The sequence below is a fragment of the Hyaena hyaena genome, unplaced genomic scaffold (genome assembly GCF_003009895.1).
Source record: "Hyaena hyaena isolate Hyena2069 unplaced genomic scaffold, ASM300989v1 scaffold_1094, whole genome shotgun sequence".
NCBI classification, from domain to species: Eukaryota; Metazoa; Chordata; class Mammalia; order Carnivora; family Hyaenidae; genus Hyaena; species Hyaena hyaena.
In genome coordinates, this window is record NW_024081725.1 from 100,900 (window position 1) to 108,694 (window position 7,795).

A 7,795-nucleotide genomic window follows, 5' to 3' on the forward strand; every position below is an offset into this window, starting at 1 on the left:
CCTGGGTGGCTCAATTGGTTAAGCGTCCGACTTCGGCTCAGGTCATGATCTCACGGTTCGTGGGTTTGAGCCCTGTGTCGGGCTCTGTGTTGACAGCTCAGAGCCTGGAGCCTGCTTCAGATTCTGTGTCTCCCTCTCTCTCTGACCCTACCCTGCTTACGCTGTCTCTCTCTCTCAGAAATAAATTTAAAAAAAAAAAGAAAAAAAAAACAAAAACTGAAGACCTATCAAAATCCAACACATAATTATTTTGACAAGTTATTATAAAAATCATTACTAGTCATGGGATGGGATGATACTGATGATAAGATTGTGTCCATTGTTGTTTTTCAACACTTTCACTTGTGTAGGATGCTTAAAAATAATTCCAATGAAAACAATGTGATATATATATGTGTGTGTGTGTGATATAGGTATATATATGTATATGTATATATATATGTGATATAGGTTTATATATGTGTGTGTGTATATATATATATATATATATATATATAATGATGCAAATTGGATGATTTAGACTATTGTAAACCCCCAACTGCTACTTTTCAAGTTAGTTTTAATGAATATGAGATTTGATGGCATTGGTAATCCTTACATATCTGTCTGTCTTGTAAACAGTGACAAAACATTTTCCCCCAATAACTTATTTTCTTCGCATATAAATAATCTGAACAACCACGTTTTGAAGCAAAGAACACACTTCTTACCAAAAATGAGAAAAAAGAGCATCTACTTGTGTTGAATATTATCTCTGCTGTATTTTCACAATGATATTACAAGGATACTAGCAATCATCGCTTTAACTCATGGTATAAAGTCTACATATAAGAATGAATCACCAGCATTTGTAAAAGGTCAATTTAGAATCTCAGTAATTTGTTTTAGATTAAATGGTGTTTTAAGACAAGGATGCATGTTGAGAATTATTCCAGTGCACTGACATTTTTAGTTGTAGTTTGGTGAGAGACTTCATAAAACATCTATTGACAAGCCATTAATCAGATCACTAAAAGCTAACTGATTAGTTTACAGTGAAATAAAATAATGATTCACTGTTTTTCTAAAATATAGTTATTTTGAATATGGCTCTAGACTGAAAGGATTTGGTGATAAGTTGTGTTTGTATTATTATGCTAGGGTTGCCATAACAAAATACCACAGAATGGGATGATTTAAAAACAAATTTATTTTCTCACAGTTCTGAAGACTGGAAGTCCAAAGTTAAGGTGGCAACAAGTTTGATTTCTTCCAAGGCCTCTCTCTTTGGTTTGCTACCTTCTCCATGTGTCCTCACATGGTCTTTTCTCTGTCTCTCTGTGTATGTCCTAACCATCTCTTCTCATAAGGACAATAGTCATGTTGGGTTAGGTCCTACCATAAGGATCATAATTTAACTTAATTACCTCTTGAAAGGCCCTGTCTTTTAATACATTAATATTCTGAAGTACTGGGGTATAGAGCTTCAACATAAATTTTGGAGGGACAAAATTCAGCCCACAACAGCAGCTTATGATTAATTTCTTTTGTTAGCATAACTCTTGCCTTTATTTCATTTTTTGGTAATTTGGAGTTAAGTTCATATAAAGATTCATTTATACATGTTCATTATTATCATATATGTTCATTAATATCAACATTAAAAAAATAACACAGGGAGACCTGGCTAGCTCAGTTGGTAGAGCATATGACTTATGACCTAAGAGTCATGAATTTGAGTCCTAAATTAAGCACAAATATTAATAAAAGCAAAAATTTTTCACTAATGAATGCAAAACAAAGAATAGGAAGATGTAAGAGAATATTTATTTAACATCGGGGTAAATTAGACTTTAAAAATTTTGTTAATGTTTATTTTTGAGAGAGGCACCTTGAACAGGGGAGGGGCAGAGAGACAGGGAGACACACAGTCCGAAGCAAGCCCCAGTCTCTGAGCTGTCAGCATAGAGCCCCACACGGGTCTTGAACACACAAACCGCAAGATCATGACCTGAGCTGAAGTTGGACGCTCAACCAACTGAGTCACCCAGGCATCCCTGGCTGGATAAATTAGACTTGAAGAATTTACTCAATCTCCTGGAATTTCCATTGCCAATTGTTTTGTTGCTTAACTCTTTTACAGATATTTCCTGTAAAATTAGGTTCAGTTAACTCTGATTTTATTTTCTTTTGAGGTTTTATTCTACATTTCATAACAGTACTTAAGGTATTTAAAGGGACGCTAGAGAATCTTTTAAACGTGATTGGAAATGACTATTTGATATGTTGAATTACAGTTTGAATCACATTGAATGTTTTCTTTTTGAAAACAAAAAATGTCTTGGAAGTATCACTAGGATAATGATACATCTGGAAAATTCCAGAGCACACATATACCAATGCCATTTGTGACACTTCTAAAAAGAAACCAGTAGCTGTCGTTGTGAAATTGTAATTTATTTGTAAAAGCAACTCATCTTGTTAAATTAACAATGGTCAAAGCCTTCAACTTCCCAAGTTTCATCCATACTGAAGGATAGGAAATCAAGGATAAATTCTGGTATTTACTTAATAATACTTGGCAATTTAGTATGCCTATTCCCATTAGGAACTGAAAGTGATAAAATACAAACATACCCATTGTGCCATGTGAAATTTCATCTAGTCCAAAGAATAGTTTACAGCTGAAATTAAAATAATGTTCATTGCAAACTGCATTCTATTATAATAGAGAACAAGCTATAGATTCAGGTAAGACAATGAGTCAAAAGTTTAGAGACTGAACACTGTGAGAATTATTTTATAACTTTTGAGGAAGACTTCTGATATGTTTTTTATGTTTAAGTAGAACAGAACCTAATTTCAACAGCTGTTAATCCATATAAAGTGACATTTTGTCCTCCTACTTAAGACGACAAAATGCCATTCATAAGTTTAAATAGTCTTTAGTAGCCCTGTTTTTGGAGTTGGCCATTTTTCAATCCACCAAAACACATTTTTGGTATGGTTATTATGTTGAGGGTAGGTGATAGGGGTAAAGTCTGTAGCTTTGGGATCACAGTCTAACATTAAGAAGAATAGAATTCTTTGAGACTCACTGAAAATGTGCTTTTGTTTGCATCAACTTTGCTTTATTTTTATCTCAGGACAAATTCTTTGATGTTTGGATATCAAAGTTAAGATGATAGAAGACAGATAAAAGTCTGAGAAGATTGTAAGAGAAAGAAGAAATACAGCTACCTGGGACCAAAAATACATAGGACACACTTCCTGAAGAATGAGAGAGGTAAGGAGCACATCTCTTTTTTCTCCCAGCTGCTCTTCTACATGCTTCTGTTGGTGGAAGGGGCCATCTTAGGGCTTCAACAGGCAGAACGTTACCATTCAGGAGATAGGAACACTTGAATATATAGTCGATTTCTAGGGACACCCCAGTGGCTCAGTATGTTAAGCCTCCGACTCTTAGGCTCAGGTTGTCATCTCACAGTCATGAGATCAAGCCTCAAGTTGGACTCCACACTGAGTAGAGCCTGCTTGGGTTTCTCTCTCTCCCTCTCTCTGTCCCTCCCCTGCTTACATGCTCACAGGTTCATCTGTGCTGTCTCTCCCTCTCTCTCTCTCTCTTGCTCCCTCTCTCTCAAAAATAAATTAAAAAAAAACATATATATGGGTTTTCAAGATATGTTGAATAACTCCTGATGTATCATCCCTTCTGTCTTTCCCTTTTGGTCAAGCTCAATACAGAGCATAAAAGTGTAGGAGGAAAACACTTGGATTATCACAATTTATTTCTTACAGCAGTAGATGAAGATTGTATGTCAGTAATGCCATGAAAATTAGTGATTTAGTAATTGCTTTTAATTGCAGCCTGAGGTATCCACATCACAAGAATGAGAATGGATTATATATGTGTGTATGTGTGCATGTATACATATATATAAATTTAATCACCAGTATTCATGACAAGTGTACTCCTTAATCCCCATCACCTATTTTACCCATCCCTCCAACCACTTCCCCTCTGGTAACCATCAGTTCTTTGGAGTTATGATTCTGTTTCTTGTTTTGCCTCCCTCTCTATTGTTTTCTATTTGTTTGTTTGTTTCTTAAATTCCACATATGAATGAAATAATATTTATCTTTCTCTGACTTATTTCACCTAGTATTTTATTCTGTAGCTCCATCCATGAGGTTCCAAATGACAATTTTCATTCTTTTTATTATGGCTGAGGAATGTTCCTCTGTGTGTGTGTGTGTGTGTAAAAATAAAATAAATAAATAAATATTTTTCATCTTCTTTATCCATTCATCAGTTGGTGGACAGTTGGGCTCTTTTCATAATTTGTGTTTTGTAAGTAATGCTGCTCTAAACATCGAGGTACATGTATCCCTTTGCATTAGTACTTTTGTATTCTTTGAGTAAATACCTAGTATTCCACTTGCTGGATTGTAGGGTAGTGCTATTTTTAAATTTTTGAGGAATCTCTCTACTCCAGAGTGGCTATACCAGTTTGCCTTCCCACCAACCAAGTGTAAGAGGGTTCCCTTTTCTTCAAATCCTCACCAGCACCTGTCATTTCTTGTATTGTTGATTTTCCCCATTCTGATAGGAATGAGGTGATATGATATCTCATTCTGTTTCTGATTTGTATTTCCCTGATGATGAGTGATGTTGAGCATATTTTTATGTGTCCATTGGGCATGTGTAGGTTTTCTTTGGAAAAATTCCTGTTCATGACTTCCCATTTTTTAATTGGATTATTCTTTTTTTGAGTATTGAGTTTAATAAGTTCTTTATATATTTTGGATACTAACCCTTTATTGGATATGTCATTAGCAAATACCTTCTCCTATTCTGTAGGCTGCCTTTTAGTTTTGTTGATTGTTTCCTTTCTTGTGCAGGAGCTTTTATGTTGATGAAGTCCCAGTGATATTTTTGCTTTTGATTCCCTTGCCTCAGGAGATGTATCTAGAAAGTTTCTATGGCTGATATCAAGAGATTACTGCATGTGTTCTCTAGGATTTCAAATATTTCCTGTCTCATTTTTAGGTCTTTCATTCATTTTGAATTTATTTTTGTGTTTGGTATAAGAAAGTGGTTTACTTTCATTCTTCTGCATGTTGCTGTCCAGATTTCCAAACACCATTTGTTGAAGTGACTCTCTTTTTTCCACTGGATACTCTTTCCTGCTTTGTCAAAGATTTGGCCTTATAGATGTGAGTCCATTTCTGGGTTTTCTTTTCTGTTCCATTGACCTATGTGTCTGGTTTTGTGCCAGTACTATGCTATCTTTATGACTGTGGCTTTGGAATGTAGCTTGAAGTTTAGAATCATGATGCCTCCAGCTTTACTCTTCTTTTTGAAGGTTCCTTTGGCTTTTATGGGGTCTATTCTGGTTCCATCCAAATTTTAGGATAGTTCTAGCTCTTTGAAAAATGTTTGTGGTATTTTGATAGGGACTACATTAAATGTGTACATTGCTTTGTGTAGTATAGTCCTTTTAACAATGTTTGTTCTTCCATTCCATGAGCATGGAGTGTTTTTCCATTTCTTTGTGTCCTCTCCAATTTCTTTCATCCATGTTTTATAGTTTTCAGAATACAGGTCCTTCACCTCTTTGATTAGGTTTATTCCTAAGTATCTTATTGTCTTTGGTGTAATTGTAAATGAGATTGATTTCTTTATTTCTCTTCCTGCTGGATCATTATTGGTATATAAAAATGCAACAGATTTCTGTTTCTTAGATTTTGCATCCTGTGGCTTACTGAATTCATTTATCAGTCCTAGCAGTTGTTTGGTGGAGTCTTTTGCATTTTCTATGTAGAGTATCATGTCATGTGCAAATAGTGAAAATTTTTCTTCTTCTTCCTTGCGAATTTGGATGCCTTTTCTTCTTTCTTTTTGTCTTCTGATTGCTATGGCTAGAATTTCCAGTACAGTGTTAAATAACAATGTGGAGGGTAGACATCCTGTCTTATTCCTGACTGTAGAGGAAAAGCTCTCAATTTTTCCCCATTGAGGATGACATTAGCTGTGGGCTTTTCACATGTGGCCTTTATTATGTGGAGGTATGCTCCCTCCCGACCTACTATGTTGAGAGTTTTTATCAAGAATGGATGTAATACTTCGTCATCTATACTTTTTTTCTGCATCTGTTGAACTGATGGTTCTTATCCTATCTTTTATCGATGTGGTATATCATGTTGATTGGTTTGCGAATACTGAACCACCTTTGCAACCCAGGAATAAATCCCACTTGATCATGGTGAATGGTTTTTCAATGTATTTTTGGATTCAGTTAACTAGTATTTTTATGAGAATTTTTGCATGCATATTCATCAAAGATATTGGTCTGTAGTTCCCTTTTATAGTGGAGTCTTGATCTGGTTTTGGTATCAGAGTAATTCTGGCCTCATAGAATGAATATGGAAGTTTTCCTTTTTTTTATTTGTTGAAATAGTTTGAGAGGAATAAGGATCAACTCTTCTTTAAATTCAGCTTTGAAATCATCTGGCTGTGGACTTTTGTTTTGGGGGGATTTTGGAGTTTTTTAATTATTGATTTCATTTATTTGCTGGTTATTGGTCTGTTCAAGTTTTATGTTTCTTCCTTTTTTATTTTTGGTAGTTTATATGGGTCTAGGAATTTGTCCATTTCTTCCAGGTTGTCCAATTTGTTGGCATGTAGTTTTTCATACTATCCCTTCTGTAGCAGTTTCTTACTCATTGAACAGGAATTTTATAGGTACTTAAATAAAGCTTTTCCCATATTTGCCTTGTGTTAATAAGCTTCTTAAATTTTTTGAAGGTGAGGTGCTGCTATTTAAAAAGACTGAATCTAAGAAACAGTAGAAGAGCATGGAGTCTGCATTTATAATGCTGATTTGAAATTTAACTTTACAACTTCCTGGCTGGACAATAATCTGGTGCATAATACAAAAAATAACAATATTTGCTACAAAAATATGGAAGGGTTAGAGGCATTAAGTATACAAAGTACTTAATATTAAGTACCGGCTGGCACACTGAAGTTGATAGCTCTTATTACCACTCCAGTAGCCTGAAGCTGAACCTTCCTTACCTATCTTTAATTATCATGTTTCCTCTCAACTAGATGATTTTTTGACTGAATATGAGGGAAATTTAGAACTTAAACTAAAAGAGAGAGGAACAAACATGATTTTCATTTAAATAATGTAAGGCAAATTAATATTACACATTGCTGAGATACACCTAATGATTAGTCCCTAGGCTGATCCATCATCAGTAGTTTGTAGCTAGTTTGTCCCTTACCCTAGAGTAAAGCTGAAAGAACCTCTTTCTTTAAAAACCAGACATTAATTAGGGTAAGCAGGGGACTAGAATGTATAATCACTAATGTATGGTATAAAGGATATTACAAAAAGCAGTGAGCTTACTAATAAAAAATATAGTTCTTCTTCCTAAAATATAAAATAGAAGAATATCTCTTTTTAAAGATATGTACTTAAAGTTGTAGTTGAAAAACATTAATAAAATCCTCTTCTCCCTTTCCAGCTATTTGACGGATAGAATAGAGAAAACTTTAGGGCAGCTTTTGGTCATGGTCTCAGAAGTTAGTCAGGAATGAGTCATATTCAATGAAGTTGATATCTTGATTTCTCTCCAAATTGTATAGCGTTTCCCATTGTAATTTTTATGTCACATCCTGGGTGGGGCGTCCCATTAATGCTGCCATTTTCTTAAATTTCATATTTTTTCAATGTTAGTTCACTTGCCTATGATCAAATTTTGAGTTATATTCTTTTTTTTTTTTTTTTTTTTTTTTTTTACAAAT

The 7,795-nt window shown here is 34.4% G+C and overlaps 1 long non-coding RNA gene across 1 annotated transcript in view; it reads left to right on the forward strand.

The window, feature by feature from the left end:
• Window positions 1-3,128: 3,128 nt before the first annotated feature.
• LOC120224031 overlaps window positions 3,129-7,795 on the forward strand; it is a 293,362-nt gene continuing 288,695 nt past the window's right edge. The window contains exon 1 of the long non-coding RNA XR_005526449.1: window positions 3,129-3,265. This is a non-coding gene — a long non-coding RNA (uncharacterized LOC120224031). The remainder of the gene's footprint in view (window positions 3,266-7,795) is intronic.